This window comes from Carettochelys insculpta, chromosome 4, assembly GCF_033958435.1.
Source record: "Carettochelys insculpta isolate YL-2023 chromosome 4, ASM3395843v1, whole genome shotgun sequence".
Taxonomy (NCBI): domain Eukaryota; kingdom Metazoa; phylum Chordata; order Testudines; family Carettochelyidae; genus Carettochelys; species Carettochelys insculpta.
Genome location: NC_134140.1, coordinates 43,459,603 through 43,485,911, shown reverse-complemented (window position 1 = coordinate 43,485,911; position 26,309 = coordinate 43,459,603). Strand labels below are relative to the sequence as shown.

The 26,309-nt window shown below is 44.5% G+C and overlaps 1 protein-coding gene across 2 annotated transcripts in view; it reads left to right on the top strand.

Moving 5' to 3' along the window:
• Positions 1-26,309, top strand: part of SMIM14 (small integral membrane protein 14) — a 94,924-nt gene that overhangs the window by 30,325 nt on the left and 38,290 nt on the right. The window contains exon 1 of one of the 2 annotated variants that reach the window (XM_074992646.1): positions 578-721. The exons of the other annotated variant lie outside the window; for it this stretch is intronic. The gene's annotated coding sequence lies outside the window, so the exon portion shown is untranslated. Of the gene's footprint in view, positions 1-577; positions 722-26,309 lie in introns of those variants that run through there. 2 annotated transcript variants of the gene reach the window in all.

The window sequence follows — 26,309 nt, the reverse complement described above, 5'->3', positions numbered from 1 at the left end:
CAGTTTAATTACTCAAATCAATTTAAATTGGGATTACATCTGCTTTATAATGTAGAAGCAATGTAAAGGATTTGTCCCTTTGAGAGGTAAGCATTCAGAACCCTAGATTTCAAATTACTGGTGCAGGCAGCTTTTGGCCATGTAAATACAATTGGGCCCTATGTGTCACATTGGGATGAATTAAAAGACGTGGGGTGGGGGGGTCTTCTTATCCTAGTGTCTTTAGTGCCTCTCTGGGAATGTGCTGTGTTTCCAGTAAGACCTTAACAGCCCCACTCACCAGCCACGTGTTTGTGCGTGTGGAAGTCTCCCTGCCTGGTCTCATCATAACCGGAGATAGCAGCCGCCCACCCCAAACCTTGCATAGTCCCAGCTCCACTGAAGGGTGCTGAATCTGGCGCCGCTGGCTGCATCCTGGCTTTGCCTGCTGCTGGCACACCCGTTTGCCGGCAGTGGGCAGTGCCAGTCGCTCTGCTCTGCTCCGCTCCGCACCGCCCAATTAGGCGTGAGAGCAGAGATGGAGGCCGGGAAGCTCTTCCCCCTTCGCTGAGCCGGCAGATCCGGGTCTCGTGGTCTAGACTGACGTGGTCAATCGAATCAAAACAGAAGGGGAAAGGTTCCGCAGGGCTGGTTTCTGTGGCTGAGTCGCGGCTGCTTCTGCCCGTCGAGCCCCAGCGGCCGGAGAGAAGGAAGCGGGCACAGCACCAGACTCCGGGAAAAGGTGAGTGAGTGTCTGCTCGTTTCTGCATCGCGTCTGCAGGATTGGTCTGTTTCCACAGTCGGGGAGATCTCCCAGCTGCCGTGCTGTGCAGGGCCAGATTATGTCAAGAAAGTTTCAGAGGAGCTACCTTTCAGTTCTTGTTTACACTGAAAAACTGGAAAAATCTTTCGGATAGAAGCCCTGACGCTATAGACGCTATAACTAGACAGGACAATAACAACTCTGCACCTATAATAACAATCGTAACACTACAATGACCCTGAGACCGTGGGTTAGATGGATCCAAGTGAGGCTTTTTGAGCTCTCGTTTAAATTTGGTATATGATTTAAAGTCTGTTGAAATACAAAAAAAATGTCTTGATATAATTTTCACAGACATCTATAGATGTCAAGAAAAATATACTGCTGTCTGGGAGATGTTTTTAATTCATGAAACATATGCTTTATATTTGCTAACGTTATTTTATTATTTTTACATGCAACATTATTCATGTATCTCAGGTACTGCATGACAATCTGAGATCAAGTAATATTTTGGTACTTAAATCAGTTTGTGAACTTGTGAAATAGTGGGTGAAATTTTGGGTAATTTTTTTAAAAAGTTATTGGTGGACAGTAGGTAAATCTGAGTTATTATCCTTTCTTCAAAAGCATGCTCAATTATATGGAAGTCAGACTAAGTTTTTGCAAGACATTATTTGAAAATGAGAGCTGGAAGATTTGAAAATAGGTACAGTGTTATATTATCAATCAGTTCTATAGGTGTTGGGAATATCTGATTCCTCTTGCTGCTCCTTAACAATGCCTTTGTGGTATGTGTTTATAGACTATTCTATTAAAGTAGAACCTCTTTCAGAATACAAAGGTACGATATATGATTATGTGTATAATCATAACCATTATGAGAGCAAATTCCTGGAGATGTGTTGTCCTGCAACTCACCCAGTGATTTCAGCAGAAGTTCTGAGGGCTTAGTAGTTGCTCAGCACCTCTCTAGATTTGATGTGAATTTTAAAAGCTAGTATCTCTTCTGCTTCTAAGCTCTTTTGTACAGGGAGACTTTATATTTGTCTTGTACAAAGTTGAACATTTTGTCTGTGTATGCTGGTCTCGGCAGTGCAGGGCTTGGACAGGTGGCGGGCAGGTGAACAGCTGTCCCCGGCGGCTGGTGGTTAAGTTGGTGGCTGTCCCTGGCGGTGTGGGGCTCAGGCAGGAGGCTCTGGCAGCACAGGTCTCAGGTGGGCGGGTGGCTGGCGCGGGCAGCTCTGGAGGCTGGCAGGGTGCTGGCCAGCTGAGGGTGCACCAAGGAATCACAAGGGGCGAAGAAAAAATATTTCTGCTTATTTTGAATTTTAAATAACATTTTTATATCAAGTTTTTGTGTTTATTTCAAATTATGAATTGAATTTTTTTGTTAAGGGCGGTTGGATGATGTTAAAGAAGGGGTGGGGGGCATGAGGGTATTGCAAAAATCAAAAAGGGGGTGTGATGCCAAAAAGTTTGGGAACCACTGTTCTAGGGGGTTGCCCCCCATAAGAGCTCTTTGTGAGAATGGGGCCTTACTGACCATGGTCATTTCTATAAACAGTGCTTCCCAAAAGCAGATCTCATTTCCAAGACCTCAAAATTTCAAAAAGCCCTAATTTTAATTCTTTACTACATATACTGACAGGAAATAAATCCCAGATAATTCCACAGAATTCTCCATATTTTCCTCACCTGTCCAAATTCAGGAATTCTGTCTAAATATTATTGCTGATGATCAGTTTAAAGTTTGACTTTTTGGTATTATGACAATCTTGATAAAGCGGTCTGAATACTTAAAGAAAGACAACCAAGAATGTAATAGATTTCCTCAAAAAGACAACAGAAATTTATTGTAAAGGTTAAAGGTGAGGGCAGTGAGTTAAATTCTGATTTCCGTTCCCTTGCTTGGCGCTGTTGACTTGGGTAAGTCAGTTAACGTTTTTGGTTTTTTTATTTTCTCCTTTGTCAGTATGTGGGAATAACAATTCTTTCCCATTTCAAAGTGGCACTTGGTAGAATAATTGGCATTTCTGAAAAGATTTAAAATCTTTATACGAAAGGTGCTATAGAATTGCAAAGTAGTATTAGAATTGTTATTGGTTTATTTGTGGATCAGCTCATCTTTACTTTGTTGCTTGTGCACTTCCCGTATCCCTGGTCATTCTTTGACCCTCTCTTGGAGTATGAATGACAAGACCGTACCAGAGACTTGAGAGAGCAGTAGCAGTCACTGAGTGGCTATAGTGTTTTATTGTGGCATTAAGTGGCTGATTTCTCCTGTTCTTCTTCATGTTCATTATATTTCTACCTAGTTTCCTTATGCTGCTCTTATCACCATAGGTTTAAAATAACCTCTGCATCCCATCTCTATCTCCATTGAGTTCTCAGCACACAACCTTCTAATTTGGGCTACGTGCTCAGACCAGCATTTGATCCTGTATTTGAACAAAAATCAGCTTGACAAAAATTGCTGATAAGATATATTGTTATTAAAGATATCAGTATAAACGGCATTTTGCTGTCCATTTTAGGATTTAGTCATTGTTCTATAACTGGAGAGAATAAGATCTGTTTTTATAAGGCGGAGTTCTGACTCTGGAGAAAGTTAGCTTCATGTTCACTTCTTGTTTGTCTGTTTCTCATTTCCTACTTTCATATATTTAGCCCTGAGAAGTATTGATGTGTGAGTTTTATTTGCATAACAGACTACTCATCAAAAAAAACCCTGATAGTTATGCTTTATAATACACTGTGTATTTTGGATCTCTGCCAAGTATTCTTGAAACTGCAGTACCCACCTGAAGAAGTGAGAAAACAGATCAACAGAGCCAGACGTGTGCCACAAAGCCTCTTACTACAGGACAAGCCCAAGAGAGAAACCAACAGAACACCACTAGCCATCACCTACAGTCCTCAGCTAAAACCTCTACAGTGTATCATCAGGGATTTATAACCCATTCTGGACAATGATCCCCCACTTTCACAGGCCTTGGGAGGCAGACCAGTCCTTGCCCACAGACAACCTGCCAACCTGAAGCAAATCCTAACCAGCAACTATACACCACACCACAGTCACTCTAACTCAGGGACCCATCCATGCAACAAACCTCGTTGCCAACTCTGCCCACATATCTACACCAACACCACCATTACAGGACCTAAGCAGATCAACCACACCATCGTGGGTTCATTCAGCTGCACATCTACCAATATAATTTATGCCATGATGTGCCAGCAATGCCCCTCTGCTATATACATCGGATAAACTGGACAGTCTCTACGTAAAAGAATAAATGCACACAAATCAGACATCAGAAATGGCAATATACAAAAACCCATAGGAGAGCACTTCAATCTCCCAGGCCACACAGTAGCAGACTTAAAAGTAGCTATCCTACAGCAAAAAAATTTCAAGACCAGACTCCAAAGAGAAATTGCTGAGCTACAATTCATCTGCAAATTCTACACCCTCAGCTCAGGCTTAAACAAAGGCTGAGAATGGCTGGCTAAATACAAAAGCAGCTTCCCCTCCCTTGGTGTTCACACCTCCAGATCAACTGCTGGTAGTGAGCCTCATCCTTCCTGACTGAGCTAACCTTGTTATCCCCAGCCTTGCTCTGGCTTATTTATGCCTGGCCCTGCAGATTTCCATGACCAGCATCTGATGAAGTGAGTCTTTGCTCACAAAAGCTCATGCTCAAAACTCTTCTGTTAGTCTATAAGGTGCCACAGGACCCTTCATTGCTGTTGCAGGTCCAGACTAACACGGCTACCCCTCTGATACTTGTGTATTTTAGACACGTCTTTAAAGGCCTCGTCTGTCTCTCACCAAAATCCACGGCAGCATAATTGGTTGCTAACACTGTATGTGTAGCGTCTCAGAAGGGTCTCAAACCAGAAAAAAGAAGTGGTATGACTGTATCTCTGAATGCAACTGAATTTGATGAGAAACTTGTATTTACACTGATCTCATTGTTCTTAAGAATAAATGCAAAAAATATTTCAACATTATGCATGGAGCAATTTCTATTCCTAATGTATCTTCAAAACACATTCTAGAGTAAATCGAAGCAAACTGATCGTGATTTGTATACACTTACATCAGGGTTGAGCAAAGTGGGGGAGGGTGAGCGCCTGGGGGGGCGCGTAATTTCATAAGGTGGGGGTGCAGCACTATTGGCTGCCAGATCTCAGGCTCATACATCAAATTAAAAATGTGAAATATGTTACTGGTTTTATGTAAGTATATCCACATTTATATACCGATTAATAAAGTTTTTATAGCCTATATACTTATCCTCTTACATATGCCGAAATTTTTTTTTCATGTGAACATAACTGGAATGTCTATTAGTTTGGATTATATTAGACAGGTTGGGGAGCCCTGCTAATTGCAGGAATGAAAAGTGGGGCCCAAAGTAAAAAGTTTGCTCACCCTTGACTTAAGTAAACCAAGAATGCATTTTATTCAAACTTTATATTCTGCCTATTTCATGTCTCAATATTTTTATAAAGCTTTTTTTAGTTTTCTGGGACAGTTCTTGCATTCCAGTTATTAATGTATGGCTCAGTTTTGTTAGGAGCTGAATGCCTCTTTGGAGGTCTGAGTTCTCTCAGATCCCAAATCAAATAGTTGAGGCTATTCAGTACCTTGCAGCATCTGGCTTGTAGAGTCAACTCCTCCATTTCATGTCAAGTAAGACTGAATTAATTTTAGCCGCCTGGCTTCTTTCAGTCTCTAGTAAAGTGATAGGCAACCAAGGTTAATGAGAGGGCCGCATGAGTGACCCTCCTTCATCTCAGTGGTCGCATGGGGAACCTGTAGCTGGCAGCCCACTGGGTACCACCTGCAGCCCTCTTCCCTTCCAGAACTTGAGCAGTTGCAAATAGCTGATTCCTGGCACTCCGAAAGTGGGGGAAGAGCAGGTAAGCGGAGGGCTCCAGTGCCCCAGTGTACAAGAGGCATGTGGGGAGGAGGTTAGACAGGGCATCTGTGGGCTGGAGATGGAACCCCAGTGGGCCATAGGTTGACCACCACTGCTCTAGTGTCCAGGTTCACTTCACTGGCAGCTGCCTCATTAAATTTTCGTGGGTGGGGGTTCCTCAGTATGTGTACAAGATCCACGCAGGAGCTTATACAGCCTCAGCTTGTACTAACTCTATAGTGAAATCCCCATGGGATTCAATACAGATAGAAGGCAGGCTTATGTTTCCTCCCCCGGTTCTTCTATTCCCATCCCCATTCATTCATGGATCCTTAGCAATACAGATGGGCCACTTGGGACGCAAGAGAGTGGTGCTCTAGAGATGAATGATCTTGCTTTTCGTGCAAATTAAGAGATCCTCACACAACTTCTTCTCCAACTGTTGTTTCTGGACAGTAAGTATTCGGGTGTTACAAATTTTCATGGATGTTGGTTTAACCAAAATGCTGCACAGATTTCAGTTAGCTATAGTTTGTACGTCTCTAGTCTGGCACCCTCGGGACCTGACTGGTGCTGAATGAGAGAATTTGCCAAACCATGGGAGGTCAATATTGCCTTGCAGCATTACCAACTCTTCCACTGCTTACTGAGTTCTTAGAAGACATTTAGAGGTAAATTAGAGCTAAATAAAAACACAGAGCATTGAGAACCAGGACTGATGATTGTAAACACATTTTATGGGACCACGGGAATGTTGGCCACACCCATGATAAGCGGACATCCATCTAACTAAAATCATGCCAGATGACAAATGTTGCCGGATGAGAGAGTGCTTTACTAGAGAGGTTCAACCTGTACCTTTATGATTTGAAGGTAATGGGACACGTTCATATAGCTCTGTTAAAGTAAAGGGAGTTACACAAGGGACGAACTTGGCACCAAGTCCAATCTTGTTTTGGGCCTTCAACTCATTAAAACTTCTGACTGTCTTGCCTCAGAGTAAATATAGTTTAATTCTCACTACACTACAGCTAACACAGTTGTCTGATCCAAAGTATTTAATATCTTACAGAAAAATAAAACTTAAAAAATAATAGAACAGTCATATTTAATATATAGGACCAATTTCTGTCTTGGTATAAGCTGGTTTAACCATTAATTTCCACTGGCTACTCTCAACATCTGATGACCTCTCTTTTTGGTGTAATCCACAAAGTCAATTTGTGTATTTTCTATTGGTCTGTCATAAAAACTTTATTTTTAGTACGACAGCTTTTCTTAGAAGACTTGGAATATTTGATTTCAACATTTCATGTATAGAAAACCTACTTAGAAAAACAACAGTTCAGGTATATGAAGATGTGATATCTCTAAACAGAGCAGTAAGGTGTTTAAATTGTAGTAAAACTAAATAAACTATGAATTTTTGTACCTAGCAAACCTATTATGACTGTTGGTGCTCGGAATCCTTGACAGTCAGTCAGTTTATTTAGATGTCTAAAAATGGAATTAGGCACCCACATTACATTGTGTTCAAAACTTTTTTATGATAGACGGATAGCAAGTATACAAATGTTCTTACCATGGGCTACACTATAGTGATTTTGTTCAAGCTAGTGAGGTTGCTGGATGGTTGATCTTCAAAAGATAATTCAATGGAACAAAATGTGGCCACAGGATAATAAGCTCTCGCTTTTGTACTGCATAAATGCTGAGGCAAAGCTATGATGTGTGTTTTCAAAGCAACTAACTTTGATCCTATGCTGAAGTTATATTACAATGACATACTAGGCAACTGATACAAATTTAAAAAGGTGTTTTCTGATAGGATTTGACATTTTTATTGTTCATTAGTACTAATAATACTTTGTACTCATTGACAGTTGCAGTATAGAAAATGGCATCTGTACTAGCTAGCTAGTCTGCTGAGTAGAGAGGCATAATTTTCTGATAAAAACTGGGTTTTCTTTTAATTTAACATCAGTGAATAAACCAGCTGTCAAGAAATCCTATTGATTAGCATACAATCCATGTGGTATAAATAGTGATTAAAGATAAAGGGGTGGAAGAATGGGGGGAATAAAACAGGACTGTTAGTCAGAAAGCAACTTGTTCATAACAGTAAAACAAAGTGCACCTTTTATAAACAAAAACAAAAGTATATGTCTATTGTTAAACTAGTCTTGGTAGGTTCAAATATGGTAAGCACTCGGCGAAACTCTTACTCAAGTCCAATGAAGAGACTCTCATGGGTTCCCTTCAGGCTAAAAAACAAGCAAACATTTGCTGAGTGGCAAGTTTTTAGTAAAATGTTATCTCTGGAGGGAAAAACAGAGAGAATTTCAACATATTTGTATGCTTCTCTAGGGCTAGATTGGTGCTAAGGATTCCATGTGTGTTTGTACAATTTAGAGGATTTATTATATATTTTATTAACCTAGAAAACTGTTCAAATATTGAACAAATTTCTATATTAGCAGGCTACATTAGATATTTGTTTAGGGCATTATTGCTACAGAAGCTGGAGTTGCTGGTTCAAGACAACAGAAGAAACTTACTTTTTATTTATTTTAAAACTTTATTCAGTGGCGGAATATATAAAGGCATTTAAATGGATTGCTCTATTTTTTACTGCTTCTTTGAGTAAACTAGCTACAAAGTAAAAATTTTAAAATGACTTGTTAGCTTCTTAGTGTCTAAATTTCCTTTAAAAATAGAACTGAAGCTCCGAAATCATATAGACATTGTTGAAAATTTTATCCTTAGGCCATGTCTACACTACAAAGTTTGCAGACAGAAGTTATGTTGGCTTACAGGCACTGCAGTTAGTATATCACCTGTGCACATGGATACTTGACTCTGGGCTTCAGTGCAACTTGTATTCATAAGGAGAGGTGGTGTCAGTGCACAGTAGATACACTAACTGCAGTGCAGTACATTGCAATAGATATCCCTGTTGCAACCTGCTGCGATAGAGCACAATGTTCGTTGTGTAGTTTTTGCAAGACATGGTGAGGCGGAAAAGACTTATGTCCTAGTGACTGGGAACGAGGGGCCAACTTCTTATAGGCAATGTTCTCCATCCCATAATGTCATCTCTCTTACATAATTTTCACACCTATTTTGACTTTCCTGTGACCCTGTGCAGGACTTTTCAATGTTTACTTCTATGACAGAAGCATGGACCCTCCCCAGCTCTGCACAATTTTTATAAACATTGCAAACAGACCACATACCTTCTTCCAGTATTTGCAGAACCTGAAGAAGAAATATGGGGAACATAACAATTTCCTGATGGTCAGTTTGTTTTGGAACACAGAAAAAAATAATTCACGGTTGTTAGTGGCATTCACGGAATTGCTCAAGATGGTGGGGCAGCTGTGTATCATTGGGGAGGCTTCACTAATATCAGTGTGGCTGATCAGGGAAAGTGCATGATGCTCACATCGTTAAGTACACAGGACTGTTCAGAAAGCTACAAGCAGGGATCTGATTTCTTAATTGCCAGTTACCATTGGGGATGTTGAAATGTCAATAGTGATCCTGGGGGGACCCAGATAACTCCTTACTTCACTGGTTCATGATGCCATACACTGCCTACATTGACAGCAGCCTCCTTCTTGGCGGTCACTTGATAACGAATAAGTTGTCTTCACGTCACCCTCCTATTTGTGAGTCTGTTGATGGCTGACCAGCCCGATTCTGGAGACGCACATCATATCACAGAAGGGGCAGATATTGGTAGCTGCTGAAGGGGCTTGGGGCAGATCGTTTCACTCTTTATTGACATCAGCCAGGAAAGATTCAACTATAGGCTCAGCAAATGTAGAATGACAGTTGAATGTGCTTTTGGTAAATTGAAAATGTTCTAGTGTTTCTACTCGGCAGATATTGGACCCTCTGAAAAATATCCCAATGTTATAGCTATTTGCTGTATGTGAAACCAAGGGGCATGGGCAGCGGGTACAAGAGGCAATATCTTTCCTGGGTCTTAGTACTCAACCTTTTCCCTCTTCCTATCCCTATTCTGACCATTCTTGCAGGCTCCCACAAGAGGCTGGAGTAAGTTTGTGAGTCTTTCCCTAGAGTTCAACAAAAAGTCTTCTGGCATCTTATAGACTAACAGATATATTGGAGCATAAGCCTTTGTGTTTACATTTCAATCTCCCTGAAAACTCAGTGGCAGATTTAAGGGTAACAGTTTTGAAACAAAAAAAAATTCAGAAATCAAATGGAGAGAGAAATCTCTGAGCTGCAATTTATTTGCAAATTTGACTCCATTAACCATGGATTAAACAGAGACTGGGAGTGGCTCGCAGTTTACAAAGACAGTTTCTCTGCTTTGGGTGTTGATATATTCCCATTAGACGCTGACAATGGCTCACATCCCCCTGTCTGATCTGACTTGTATTTTCCTCTTTTGATAAGTAGTAACAGAGAGTAAGCCGTGCTAGTCTATACACTATCAAAACAAAAAGCAGTCAAGTAGCACTTTAAAGACTAGCAAAATAGTTTATTAGGTGAGCTTTCGTGGGACAGACCCACTTCTTCAGACCATAGCCAGACCAGAACAGATTTAATTTTTAAGACACAGAGAACCAAAAACAGTAAGCAAGGAGGACAAATCAGAAAAAGATAATCAAGGTGAGCAAATCAGAGAGTAGAGGGGTTGGGGGGAAGATCAAGAATTAGATTGAGCCAAGTATGCAGACAAACATGGTTTAAATCGTGATGGGAACTTTCTGAGTCACTATAGGGGCTCGTCTGCATACTTGGCTGATAACCTTGTTATCCCCACCCTTGCTCTGGCTTATTTATACCTGTCCCTGCAGATTTCCAAGACCAGCATCTGATGAAGTGAGTCTGTGCTCACGAAAACTCATGCTCAAAACTTTTCTGTTCGTCTATAAGGTGCCACAGGACCCTTCGTTGCTGCATATGATGAAGCGGGTCTTTGCCCACAAAAGCTTATGCTCCAAAATATCTGTCTATAAGGTGCCACAAGCCTTTTTGTTGTTCTCAAAGCTACAGACTAACATGGCTACCTCTCTGATACTTCCCCTAGAGTTGTTAACTTAAAAGTGAAAAGCATGCCAGACCGATTAGCATAACATTAAACTTGTGAAAGAGGCATTAAGTGGTATTGAAGCCATTAAACAGGCATGTGCAAACCAGGAGGCATATACTATTAGCTTCTGAATTTACAGACAAAAACAGTTGTGTGTTACTTTAGTTTAAAACTTGCTTTAAATATTTCATTAGTTTGTGGGTGAAGATTATAAAATCACATCTCTGTAAAATCCTTGATAGAGTTTTAGACGCACAGTCTGAGCATTCAGCTTTAGCTTTAAATGCTTGGGTCGTCAGACCTATAGTTGGTTAAATTAATTCTTCAAAAGACTATCTTTATTTAAATACACATTTTAATTTTAATTGCCATCATACAAAAATTTGCTTCCAAAGTTTTCCTGTCATTTATGTCTATCCCTGTTCTCCTTTCGCTTCTCTGTTGAAGAGAGTCCTTAAATGGACAACATCCCTCTATTTCAAGATTTATAGATAAATGAGTTTTTCTTTCTTAACTTTTGACTGTTTGATGAACTAGTTTTAAGAGAACCCTTCACCAAATCAGTACCTTAGTAAGGTATAAAATCCTTTGTTATACCTAAAATCTTTAGAAATATATTTTTAACTTGAACATATGTTGAAATTTCAAAAATATGTCTATTGCTATGGCAATCACACAACATAAATTAGAGGGTCATTGTGAAAGTCTGGATTTCTATGTACAATGCTTCCGCAACCGTGCTCAGGCTGACATTATACACAAACAATGCCAAATGAGACACAATCTCAACTATGCTGAACGCCACACTGTCCACAGTCTCAAAAATAACCCAGACATCATAATCAAACTAGCTGACAAAGGGGGTGCTGTTGTCATCCTGAATAAGTCAGACTATGAACAGGAGGCAGCCAGACAACTCTCCAACACCACATTTTACAGACCTCTCTGGGCTGATCCCACTTTGGAATGCCAAAGGAGATTACAACAACTACTGAAGGAACTCCCTGCTGCTACTCGGGACCTCATTCACTCAGACACACCATCTGAGCCTCAGCCTGGATTATTCTATTTACTTCCCAAAATCCACAAACCTGGAAACCCTGGACGCCCTATCATTTCGAGTATTGGCACCCTTACCACCGGACTATCCAATTACGTGAACTCCCTCCTCAAACCCTAGGCCACCAACACTCCCAGCTATATCCGAGATACCACCGACTTCCTGAGGAAATTACAAAACATCGGAAAAATTTCCTGACAACGCCATCCTTGCCACAATGGATGTAGAGGCTCTGTACACTAATATTCCACATAAAGACGGATTACAAGCAATCAGGAATACCATCCCTGATGCCACCACAGCCAATTTGGTGTCTGACCTCTGTAACTTTGTTCTCACACACAGTCATTTTTGATTTGGGGACAATTTATACCTCCAGATTAGTGGAACTGCTATGGGCACCCGCATGGCCCCACAATATGTTAATATATTTATGGCTGACCTGGAACAAAGATTCCTCAGCTCTCGTCCCCTATTACCACTCCTCTACTTAAGATACATCGATGACATCTTTATGATTTGGACCCATGGTACAGAGGCTCTAGAAGAATTCCACAGAGACTTTAACAATCTACACCCCACCATCAATTTATGCCTCGATTACAACATGCAAGAGATATGTTTCCTGGACACTACAGTACTAATCAAGAATGGCCTGATCAGTACCACACTGTACCGAAAACCTACTGATCGCTGTACTTATCTACACCCTTCTAGTTTCCATCCTGCACACGTGACTAGATCCAGTGTTTACAGTCAAGCTCTTAGGTACAATTGCATTTGCTCTGATGCAACTGACAGAGACCAAAAACTACAAGAACTTTACCAAATATTCATAAACCTGAATTACCCACCAGGAGAAGTAAAAAAACAAATCGACAGGGCCAGACGAGTACCCAGAGACCAGCTACTCCAAGATCGGCCCAAAAAAGCCAAGAACAGAACGCCACTGGTCATCACCTACAGCCCCCAACTCAGACCACTGCAATGAATTATTAAAGACCTACAGCCTTTCCTTAATCAGGATGCCACACTCCAGAAGGCCCTGGGTGACATGCCTCTTCTCTCCTACAGACAACCTCCCAACCTCACGAGGATCCTCACAAACAACCACAGTCTATACCCCAGGAATACCAGTCCTGGAACCTTTCCTTGCAACAAAGCCCACTGCCAGGTTTGTCCACATATCTTCTCTGGAAATACCATCACTGGACCTAACCAGGTTACTCACAGAATCACGGGCACTTTCTCATGCTCCTCTACTAACATCATATATGCCATCATGTGCCAACAATGCCCAGATGCTTTTTATATTGGACAGACTTCAAACTCTTAGACAAAGAGTTAATGGGCACAAAACAGACATCAAAACACTCCAGATCCACAAACCAGTTAGTCAACATTTTAATGGAATGGGGCATTCTATTAATGACCTAAAGGTATGTGTGTTACTGAAAAAGAACTTTCGCACCATTCTTCAAAGAGAAACGGCTGAGCTGGCTTTTATATTCAAATTCGGCACATTAACATGTGGTTTAAACCGGGGTGGGAACTTTCTGAGTCACTATTGGGGCTCGTCTGCATACTGAGCTTAATCTAATTCTTGACCTCCCCCCGACTCCTCCGCTCTCTGATTTGCTCACCTTTATTATCTTTTTCTGATTTGTCCTCCTTGCTTACTGTTTTTGATTCTCTGTGCCTTAAATATTGAGTCTGTTCTGGTCTGGCTATGGTCTGAAGAAGTGGGTCTGTCCCACGAAAGCTCACCTAATAAACTATTTTGCTAGTCTTTAAAGTGCCACTTGACTGCTTTTTGTTTTGATAGTGTATAGACTAGCATGGCTTCCTCTCTGTTACTATTCAACAAAAAAAAGTGTTCTTTTTTTCCTTAAAAGAATGAACTTTGTTGTGAACAACACAAACTGCTCTGACTTATTAATTTAATATGATGTCTTCATTTCAGTGCATTAAATATGTAGTCACCTGGAATAATTACTTTATGAAGGCTTAAAAATATATTTCAAACATAAAATCAGTTTAGAAATATTGATGGTGAAACATAAAACTGAGCTGAGCTGCATCATGTATTCCATGATATTTAATGTTGTACTCAGCAGGACAGCTGACTTGCCCTTGTTAAAAAGTTTTTGCAAATAAGTCTGACAAACTTCAGGGAATATCAAAAAGCTTGAGTGACATTTTTATTCCCAAATTTAGTGCTTTTAAATAGGTATCTTCTTTATGTCCTGTCTTCACAATCTGGCATGCAGTGGAAAACATGGTTCAGTTTTTGCAGAAGGAAATTTTAGAATAGTGGGTTTTCTTTTTCTTTTCTTTTCTTTTTTTTTTCCCCCCCAAATGTCATTTGGTACATTTGGGTTCAGGACTTTGCCTGAAAGGGTGGAGCAGAGTGATGGAAAGAAGAGGGGAGGGAGACGATGGGGAGGGGTGGGTCTGGGCAGAGTTGGCCTGGGGCCTGGGCAGAGCAGCAGTGAAGACGGGGGGGCGGGCAACAGGCTAGCCTCCTCAAGCAGCAGCTTTATCTACTACCCTTGCAAAGGGGGAAATCTTGCAGTAGGATGGAGAGTAGAGATGAAGCAACTGTCCACTAAGTGTGAACAGTTAGCCCTTGTGTCTCTCAGACAAGCTCAGCTAGACTACATCTACACTACCAAGGAAGATTGACCTGCTCAGAGTTGAGCTTCCAGGGTTTATACATCTAGTATGGACTCTCGCATCAACCTTCCCCTGTATAGATGGACAAGTTAGCCGAGCACAGATATGTCAATTGTACCTATGCAATTGGTGTAGCTAGAATTGCATCTCTGCAATTGACTTTCTTCATCTAGTGTAGACATAGCCTGAGGATCTGTGTGGTTTACAGAAACTTGAATCAACACTGTAACAGCCAGATGCAGTAATGTGCTGTGGTATACTGTGCAGAACCTGGGATGGCACTCTGGAGACCTGGAACTGTGTGGTATTTGCTGCATGTCTGTGCATGCATCTCTGACAGTACACTCCTGTTACTGTGAGGAGATTGCTGTACATGACTGTTTTGGTGACTACAATGATTAGCACTGATCTGATAGGTTGAGGCACTACTTCCTGAGCAGGAGCAGGGAGAGGCGGGGCCTGGGGCAGAGACAAAGGTTGTCCTGGCCCTTCTCCTGGCTAAGTACGCTGTCACATGACTGGTGCCACCCCCTGCAACCCCTTCACCAGTCACATCTCATTCCTGAGAGTAACAAAGATAGAGAAAGCAGTATTCTTCATCGAGCGTCCCCGGGGGTGCTCCAGAATAGGTGTCGGGCTCACCCGGTGCCGCAGATCAGAAACTTTCCAGCAGTTTCTCCTGGATCGCGCATGCGCCGGCGCGCGCCACTCCCTTGCGCGTCCCCAGCCACGTGCGCGATCCGGTCCCCGCCAGTTCCTTCTCAGTCGCCATCGGCTGCAGACGGAATCCGCTCAGGCTACGGCCAGAGTCAGCTTAGTTAGAGTTTTTTCATGTAAATTGTTCGTTTTTTCTTTCCAAAAATAAATAAATAAATATATAGTAAAAAGAGAGAGAGGAGCGGAGAAGACGCGGGGACGTGAAGGCCAGTAGGCCTCCCACCGCTGCAGGCTGGGGTCCGCGAAGAGGGAACAGGCACGAATCTAGTGCTCAGTACCCTATTAACAGCTCAAAAGACTCACCGCGATGTCCTCTTCAGGATTTAAAAAGTGTGAGTCCTGCCTCAAAGCTATGCTGGCCTCTGATGGGAATAGTCAATGCATTCGGTGCCTGGGGGAATCACACATTACCCAGAAGTGTTCCCATTGTGCTAAGCTCACAGCCAGGGCCAGGAAAGACAGAGAAATGCGGCTGAAAATGCTCTTGTTTGATAAGGCTCTCCAGCCTGATGTGCCGGAGAAGCCTCAACCAGAGGGACCCCCTGGGCTCCATAAAAGGAAAGAAGCTTCCCTCACCCCCTCGGTGCAGACACGGAGGAAGCTCTCTCCAGCCCGATCCCTGCTGGCGGTCTCACCGAGCGGGACAGGCGTAGCACACGGCCCCCAGCCGCATACCCAAACAAGCGGCAGCGCAGCAGCACATGTGCAGAGGCTGAGCCTCTGATTACCAAACAGCCAGCATGCGCAGCGCTCAGAGTGGCGGCCAGGCAAGCGCCGGAACCGGCAGCACCGCCACAGGCGGCACCGACCCCTGCAGCGCCAGCAGTGCAGGGCCAACAGGCACAGAGCCTGCAGGCACCGGAGGACATTATCCCCGCGGCACCGCAGCTGAGCATGCCGAGTGCGGCGCCGACAGCGGGGCCGAGATCTCCAGCACGGGAGGGGGCAGTGCCAGCCCCGCAGGGGAGGGGAAAGGCGAGAGCATAAACCCGGCACCACAGCCCCTCTCCGGACAGGGCTGCAATGCTACTGTCAACAAGCCCTCCCCTTATGCTGCACATGCCACCCAGAAGATCTGGGTCTTTACCAGCCTATCCAGAGCCTCCTTCTCCGTTCCTCCAACCAGCATCACCATGGCTGGGGCCACCTTCGCCCTTTCTGGGATTGGATCCCTTGGAGTACTATCACAAACCAGTTTCACCACTGTCTGAATCATCGCAGAGATCTCGCTCTCCCAGACATCGGGGGTACGCACCCCGAGAGTGGTCCAGGTCTCCATCCCCGGACCCGTGCTGCCATGGTCGCTCTTACCATGCTGGACACAGACACCCCAGGCATACACCTAGGGGCAGGTCCCCCTCGGCCGTCCAACACCCCCGCGGACAGTCCCGGCCGGGGATGGAAACACAGCTGTCTCAAGGGGAGTTAATTTTGGAACCCTGAGACCTTCCTTCGCAAGCCTCTAGTGAGCGGGTGTACCATCGGCCGCAAGAACCTGAGAGTTCGAAGCAGGCTTACCCTAGTGGTTTCTCCTTGTCCTCCCCCGACGAGGCTACGGCCCCCGGGGATGTTGCTTCCCCGGACGACCTCAAACAGTTTCAGGAGCTGTTTAAAAGGGTGGCTTTCACGCAAGGCATCCAAACAGCAGAGGTACAGGAGAAGCATCACAAACTCCTGAAAAATCTGAGACCCCCAGCTTCATCCAAAATCGCTATCCCGCTCAATGAAGCCATCATGGAGTCAGCCATCACCATATGGCAGACCCCGGCTTCCGCTCCACCTATAAACAAGAGAGCGGATAAGAAATACTTCGTCCCAGCGAAGGGCATGGAGTTCCTCTTTAGTCACCCACAACCAAACTCACTGGTGGTAGAATCGTCTCAGCAGAGATCAAAGACTTCTCAGTACAAATTGGGGAGCTCAGACAAAGATGCCAAGAAGCTAGAGCTGTTTGGCAGAAAGGTATATTCCTCCTCCACTCTGTTATTGAGAATGGCAAATTATGCAGCACATCTAGCGAACCATAATTTTGACAATTACTCCAGGCTTACTTCTCTCATGGATTCGCTTCCGGAAGATAAGAAGCCGGTGTTAAAGGTGATTGTGCAAGAGGGCTACGCGGCTTCGAGGACAGGAGTCCAGATCGCCCTGGACGTGGCGGACACGGCGGCACGCTCAACGGCTACAGCAGTGTTCATGCATGGAGAATCCTGGCTTCAGACATCGGGTATGCCGAGGGATCTGCAGGCGAAGATTGTTGATCTTTCCTTTGACACGCAGAAGTTGTTTGCAGATTCAACCGACTCGGTCCTCCACTCCAGTAAGGACTCCAGAGCTACACTTAGAACCCTGGGCATTTATACCGCTCCATATAGGAAGAAAAAGTATTACCTTCATCAAAGACGATACCCGTACCAACCACAGCGTGCTCAGTACCAACGGGGCTACGACCAAGGGCGACATTAACAGCAGCAACAGTATAGAACTCCCAGGCGACGTTCTCAACAAAGCCGCGCATCCTCGGGGCAGGCCCAAAGGCAACAAGTTTGACAGGCAGGTCGAGGGCTGCACTATCACTACCATCGCGCAATGCCATCCCCAGCTAATGTTCCATCATCGCCTCCGACTGTTTCACCCCCAATGGCAAAAGATCACTGCAGACAAATGGGTACTGGAGATCATAGCCACGGGTTACGCGATCCCCTTCCAGTCGCTCCCACCGCCGAAACCTCCGCCCAGGCCCCACTTCAGGGACACTTCCCACAAGGCGAGACTCAAACAGGAGGTAGACCATCTTATGTTCATAGGGGCAGTGGAAAGAGTGCTGGAGCGATTCCAGGGGAAAGGTTTTTATTCACGCTACTTCCTTACAGAGAAGAAAACAGGAGGCTGGAGGCCCATCTTAGATCTTCGGGGCCTCAACCGGTACTGGCGCAAACAACGTTTTCGTATGATCGCAGTCGCCTCTATACTCACGGCACTGGACGATGGAGATTGGTTTGCAGCCCTCGATTTACAAGATGCGTATTTTCATATAACAATCCACCCGGCACACAGACGCTTCCTCCGTTTTATGGTCGGCAAGGAGCATTTCCAGTACAAGGTTCTTCTGTTCGGCCTCTCCTCAGCCCCCAGAGTCTTTACCAAAACCCTGGCAGTGGTGTCAGCCTACCTGCACAGACAGGGGGTATTTATATTCCCATACCTGGACGACTGCCTATTGAAAGAGGCTTCGAAGGCAGAGGTACTACGCATGATACGCATAACAGCAGACACGTTTTCTTCGCTGGGCCTGGTCATCAACCTCACAAAGTCAAAGACCGACCCCACACAAGACATAGTGTTTATAGGGGCATGTATAAACTCTATTACAGCAAGGGTCTATCTACCCGACGCCTGCTTTCGAGCCATCAGTTCACTGGTGCAAGTCATTACATACAGCCCCACGGTGCAGGTCTTAACGTGCTTGCAGCTGCTAGGCCACATGGCGGCGGCAACTTTTGTGGTGCAGAACGCCAGACTGCATATGCGCAGCCTGCAACATTGACTGGCGAGCGTCTACAAGCCGGCATCCCACACTGTCCGCAGGGTGGTGTCGCCCACAACAGAGGTGCGCAGATCCCTGCAGTGGTGAGTAAACCCCAAGAACATGCTAACAGGGGTACCCTTTCACCAACCACAAATCTCTATTTTTCTTACTACCGACGCTTCCCACATAGGATGGGGAGCACACATCGGCGACAAGGTGACGCAAGGACTGTGGTCCCCTACGGAACAGTCACTGCCCATAAATATACTGGAGCTCAGAGCAGTGTTCAACGCCTGCAAACACTTTCGAGACCACATACAAGGCAAAGTAGTCGGGATCAATACAGACAATACCTCCACCATGTTTTATATAAATCGACAAGGAGGAGCTCGATCCCGTGCCCTATGTGCGGAAGCAGTCCGGCTGTGGAACTGGTGCATCGCCAACAATATAATGTTGAAAGCCTCGTATTTGCCGGGCGCTCACAATGTGAAAGCAGATCAGCTGAGCAGGCGCTTTGCACTCACGCACGAATGGCAGATCCGCTCCGATCTGCTACGACCGATCTTTCACACATGGGGGTTTCCTCAGATAGATCTGTTTGCCACTCAGCACAACAAGAAGTGCCCCCAGTACTGCTCCAGGGCAGGACTGGGACGGGGGTACCTGGTGGACGCATTCGCGATTTCATGGAAGGGCCCCCTACTTTACGCGTTTCCCCCCACGGTGCTCATCCACAAGGTCTTGCAGAAAGCCAGAAGGGGGAGAGCCCACATGATTCTAGTAGTCCCAACGTGGGATCGACAGCAATGGTTCCCCTTGGTTCTGCGTATGTCGGACCGCCCACTGCTCCCCCTACCGGTGGCACTGGACCTACTCACGCAGGCCCAGGGGTCCATAGTGCACCCACACCCTCAAGGCCTGTGCCTACAAGCATGGCTAATCCATGGCTCAGCTCCCTGGAAAGCACATGTACGGAGGAAGTACAACAAGTCCTGAAGAGTAGCTGAAGGACCTCCACCAGGAAGACCTACAAGCAGAAATGGACTCAATTCACTGCATGGTGTTCTGCCAAGCAGTTAGCTCCCCTTGACGTTCCTATACCTGTAATACTAGAATACTTATTGGACCTCAAGAGGGGCGGGCTTTCCCTATCCTCGCTAAAGGTCCACCTCGCCGCTATATCTGCTTTTCGGCATGAAGAGGAGGGGCCCACGGTATTTGCCCATCCCATTGTTACCAGGTTCCTGAAGGGGCTGGTAAACCTGTACCCTCCTTGGAAACCGCTTCCACCATCGTGGAACTTGGACTTGGTGCTCAGCTCACTAACGGGCCCACCATTTGAACCCTTAGCCACAGTTCCCCTATGTCTCCTTACGATAAAAACAACCTCCTCCTTGCAATTATGTCAGCTCGCAGGGTGAGTGAGCTCGCAGCAGTTATGGCAACGCCACCCTGCACAGTATTCTCAAAGGAGGTGGTAACTTTATGGCTGCACCCAGCCTTTGTTCCGAAAGTTTCTTCGGAGTTCCACCTTAACGAACCCATAGTTTTACCCTCGTTTTACCCGAAGCTTCACAGCTCCAGCAAAGAGGCACGCCTACATCTCCTGGACGTGAGGAGGGCGTTGGCCTTCTATATAGACAGAACTAAGTCCTTCCGGAAAACGGACAGACTTCTAGTCTCTCTCGCTCCCAGGTCAAAAGGAGAGGGTCTCTCTTCACAGAGAATCTCGAAGCACATTGTGTCCTGTATAAAAATGTGCTACAAACTTCGAAAGACTCCTTTGCTGGCCCTGCCCAGGGCTCACTCCACCAGGGCGGTGGCGGCGTCAACAGCCTTCTTCAAGGGCATTGTGTTAAAAGACATTTGTAGAGCGGCGACCTGGTCATCCTATGACACCTTCGCCAAGCATTATGCCCTACATCGGGTATTCCAAGAGGATACCCGTCTCTCGACAGCAGTCCTTTCGGGGGCAAGCTGCACATAAACCGATTACCCACCTCCTTACTTGGGTTACTACTGGGTAGTCACCTATTGTGGAGCACCCACGGGGACACTCGATGAAGAAAGAGAAGTTACTCACCGTAGTAACGATGGTTCTTCGAGATGTGTCCCTGTGGGTGCTCCACCACCCGCCCATCCTCCCTGCTTCGGATCTCTGTTTAGTGTTTTTCAGGAGCATCCGGGGCGGTTGGTCAAGGAACTGGCGGGGACTGGATCGCGCAAGTGGCCGGGGACGCGCAAGGGAGTGGCGCGCGCCCGCGCATGCGTGATCCAGGAGAAACTGCTGGAAAGTTTCCGATCTGCGGCGCCGGGCGAGCCTGACACCTATTGTGGAGCACCCACGGGGACGCATCTCGAAGAACCATCGTTTCTACGGTGAGTAACTTCTCTTTGCTGCTGATATCTCAAGTTGCCCGGGCCTATTTGCTCCTACCCTTTGTACCTCTGTGGTGGCTGCTAGAGTAATTGCCACTTTGTAATTGGCATGGAAAAGCAGAGAAGAAATAAGGCTGGCATCCAACGAATCCTTCTAAGTTAATTCAGGGTGGATATTCATTCCACATAAACACTGTTCCACACCTCCACTCCAACCATCCTGCCTAACTCTAGAAAGGAAAGAAAAAGCAGCTCTGTCTCTGCTTTTTGGAGCACTGACTCTTCTAATACCAGTTCATTGATGAAATATCAAAAGCTGTGTCCTGCTAATTTGGTGGACATCATCCCTGTAATGGAATATTTATTTATTTACTCAACTCAAGGTTTCTTTCCCTATCTAAGGCTCAACCAATCTTGAGTGGTGGGACTGGCCAGACTACACTGGAATCAAAAACCAGTGCTGGCCAGAGGTGACATGTGGGAGCATGCGAGGGGGTCACACGCACTCCCCCAGCACCCCCTCTCATCCAATCACCATCAGTGCTGGGTCACTTCTATAGGAAGAGGCAGGGAAAGGGTGAGACGTGGGCCGGGCAAGGTCGGGACATGTGGCCAGCTCCCCCCATGGAATTCCTGCCCTAGTTGCCTCTGCTCCTGTCTTGCCACACAGCTTGATCACCCAGTTGCCTGTCCCCCATACTTCTCTTCTTTCTCACCCCGCTCCTCGTCCTCACTGTTCATGGCAGGGGCCTTAACTTGGCAGTATCCATGATGGTATGCCATGATATGGGAGTAGTTCTGACCATTGCCTGCAGGTCATAAAAGCAGCAGATCTGCTGTTCAACACCACATCAGATGTTGGCTTTCTGGTATGACTGTAGGATCTCTTTGGTTTTCATGCAGAACTGCTGCTGGGCACTGTTCCCTGTAAGCTGAACACCTGGGTGGCCACCCAGGGGAGATTCAGGTACTGTCCAGCTGATTAGCAGAGTGCCCACAGCAGGCAGCATGTTTTTCTAATGGTGGTGCATATCCACTCATGCCTTGGTGCACATAACAAAATTTATTCCACCCCTGGATGGAAAAAAATTAAGGGGAACAGTGCTGCTGTCGTAAACCTTCTAGTGCATATCCTGAACAATCTGATCATAGATGTCAAAGCTTCTGCAGCTGGTTTGGAGATGTGCTGTACAGCCTTTTATGATCATGGGTCCAGAAGATCCAACATCTCCAGACAGGAGTATGGTGAGTGTAGCTGGCATGGTCAGCTTGGCAGTTACACAAAATAGCAAGGAACAGACAGAGATGTAATCACTGAATTGGACAACCAGGAATTTTCAACAGTTGTGGGGGAGCTTATAGTCTATATGGCCCCCGAGAGTGAAGCTAATAACTGTGACCAGAACAATCAGTATTAGGCATTCTGGGACAGCTGCTGGAGGACTTTTAGGGCTGACATGAGTAATGCAGTGTCTACTCGCATGCTGTGTTGACTGTCATGCATCGACCTTGGCTTAATGCTGCTTGGAAAGTAATGTTATGCCAACATAATGGGGCACCTACCTAATTTGGAGACAAATTTAAATAAAAAAAAGTGCACAACGAAGCCAACACAAAGTGGCTTATGTGACTCTAACCTGGTAATGTCGATCAAACCTTAGTCGTCTTCAACTCTTGCCTTACCAATAGGATACATAGCCTGTGAAGAGCAACACAGACTTATTCGCTGGTTAACCTTTTAGGATAAGTTATGTTTTATGATAAAAATTAAATATGGCTCCACCCCCGGCCCCTGCACCTTAGTCATGTGGAAGCTCCCAGGAGGCATGCAGGATGAGATGTCCATCTCTGTTGGTGCTCCTCTGTCCTGCCCCAGTGGAGACTTACAGGGAGAGTCTTTTGTGCCTGTCTTCTCTTCACCTACTCTCTTGGTCAGGTGTCAGTTCCTGTTTAACGAGAGTCACTTGTGTAGAAACCAAACCTACCTGTAGCTTTTACATTCACACTTTGGTTCCAAATGGAAATACATCTAGTGTAGGTATGTTAGGTTAGAAACAATAATGAAGCAAGTTAACAGCTCTTCTAACTTTTGACCTGGAAGTAGCTGCTGGGGACAATGGGGGCAGGAATGCTGGAGGAAGTAATGAGTATTATGGAGGGGGCTGAAACTAAACAAAAGCCAGAAAGTAGTGAGACCTATTTAAGTGCTGGTTGTATGGTCACTACTGAGGCAGAAGCTCCCGCTGAATTTCACGGGAGTTCTTGCCTAAAGGATGACTGTGGAATTTGGTTCCACATTTTTTCTCTGATCCAATCACAGCCGAATAGGTCAGTAACTTTACGGTGTTGCTTAAACATCTGTCAGACAAAATGATGAAATCTTTCCGTCATTTGATATAACAGAAATAAATTCAGTGTCCCTAGAACACTGTCACACACTCCTGCTTTAGAAATAAATGTTGAAATGAAGCTGAAAAATTTATGTAGTAGCAGGAAGATATTATCCTTGCACAATGTTCTTGTCAGCTGACATCTTTTATTAATTATCTTTTATATCAAGAGATATTTCTTACAGAAGAATTCATCTCTTTAACAGAAGAATAACCAGCTGATGATAGATGGATTTTGCCAATAACTCTATATAAAAAAATGTAACATGGGCCTTAAAAACTTAAATTTATTTCTGAACCATGTCTGGAGCTGGGTAATTTGGTCTTTTTTAACTATTTTGACCACAAGAAATAATCTACTTACATGTGAATAAGTAAGTAAATTTAAAATATAAAAATGGTTATTTACCTTCTTCTGTGCATTCAGTGCTGATGAAAGATGCCAAACTGTTAGCCTTTGAGACTGAAATATTCTCTCTCCAAAGAATGCAGACTGCCAATAAGTATAAAGTTAGTGATCACAGGAACCATGGTTTTGTTATATATATAGACACTTGTCCTCTAAGACCAGAACTAAAACCTAGTGTACATAAAACTTATACCAATTTAGTTATACTGATTGAAAAAACTCCTGGGTGGATGCTTTTTTTGGGATGGCAGCTAGCAAATAGAAGTGCTTTCAGTTTTGACAGTCTTGGGACCACATCTTGCCCCCCATAAATATCAAGGTGAATTATACAGATACTGTAGACTGTCAGCAGGATACGAACTTGTGATCTGCCATAGAGGTGGAACACTCATTCTCATTAATTTTTGAGTTAATCTCTTGCCACTCATTATTTTAAAGTATATTTTGTAATCCCGTTCAGTGTTTTAACACTCCTTTTGCATTCTTGATTTTTTTTCCCTCTCCTTTTGCTCAGAACTCTCCTTCCACTCCTGACTAGTACACAATGTGGATTTTCTGAAATTCTTCCATCATTGTTTTAACTCCAGTGCAGTTCTGTTGCATTGATGCACTGCTGCTTAGACTAATGTCCCTCCATGTGCTGTTCAGAGCAGCTATAGGTGACATGATGGTAAAAAACCTAGTGCCTAACACATCCATCATTGCTAGAATAATTGAAGATGGACCAGTGCTAGAGCTACTATGGGATGGAATCAGAAAGCCCTCAGGGTAGTTACAGATTCTGTTTTCAGAACTTCCTTCTCCACTCAGTATTCCTCCTCTTCAACCTGTCCTTGCTCTGGATCCCCTTCCTTAGCCAGTGCATGTCCCTGAGGTACCTTCACTATTCCTTCAGTGGTCATATCAGCTTTTCTCTCTTTTTCTTTTTGTTCTTATTCTTGTTTCTTCTTCTGCAAATGTTATTTAAAGCGAATTTGGTGCTTGTTAGAGGTGCTAAATGGACACTACTGGAAAATGAAGTCTTCACTTACAGATAAAGAACTTCACGGACAATGGCTGTGCAAGCTTTGTTTTCAATTCCCCCCAGTCTAGCATGCCTCAAGCCTTAGACCATTTGGGGAGCAGTTCACTCTCCAGTCCTGTTCTGTCCTTGGTCTCTTTGATTGGTGTTTATGGTGTACGTGTTTAAGTAGACTTTTCCACAAAGAAATGAATTTCCCAGTTTAATTTGCATTGAAAAGTTCAAGTGGGATCTGCTTAATTGTCCTGAGTAAAGTTTCAGTGCAAAAATAAGCTCGCTAGCTCATCAAACTGCAGAAGGAACTCCAGGGGGACATGTGTGGCTGCCTTAAAGTACAGAAAGAGCTTCCCCCCCTTGAAATAATGAAGCAAGGCATGATTTTAAACTTTAAAAGTGTTGCTATTGCTGAGAATACCCACTGAATTGTGTAGTGGCTGCACAAATCACTTCTGAGTTGTAGCAGAGAGGTAGCTGTGTTAGTCTGTACTCCAGCAAAGCAAAGCAGCAGGAATGGAGCAGTTTAAAGACTAACAAAATGATTTATTTGGTAATGAGCTTTTGTAGGACAGACTCACTGGGAGTGATGAAGTGGGTCTGTCCCATGAAAGCTCATCACTAAATAAATCACTTTTAGTCCTTAAAGTGCTACATTTCTGAGTTATTTTTTCTTTCCAGTAGACAAAAAAGCTAAATTACTAATCTGAATCTGGGAGGAGCAGTGAGAAAAAGCCATAGCTGGAGCCACACCTGTGCAACTTCAGCGCTCGTGATGGCAGAATCCACTTTCACGCTTGAGAGCAGTGCTGCTGCTCTTTCCATGTACCCCAGACAGCCAGTTTTCCTTCTGTCTTAAAAGCTTAGTCAGGAGATCCTTAATGTTACTGATTGAATTTACAGTAAAAAGTGGAACTGTACAAATCTGTGGTTCTTTGCAGTGCAAGAAATCCTGGTTCATTGGCATCATTATGAGGTCTATCACTTGCTTCAGTGAAAGCAGGGTTAAGCTGTAAGTGAGTAGAGAGGCTGGGAGAGAGAATTGTTTTCCACTAGAAAGGGAGTTAAAATGCCAGGGGGAAAGCACACAGAGCTGCAGAGTCTGAGTGTTAATGCAGACGAATACTTGCTTAAACAGTTTGTCTCATAATATAAAGACTTCAGGCTGGTCTAGCCTGTTCTTGTTCTTGAACTGTCCTCTCCACATCCTGAATAAGAAGGGCCATGCTGTTTCCCTTTTGTTTAAGTGCCAAGTCATGACTCCACTGCCCCTATCTTCTGGATCATGTTTCTGAAAGGCGTTGGGGATTATGATTTGTCTCTTGTGTCTCTTGTTTCTATAGTATTTAACCCCTTTACTGCCTTAGGGATGTGCATTTTTTAGCTCCAT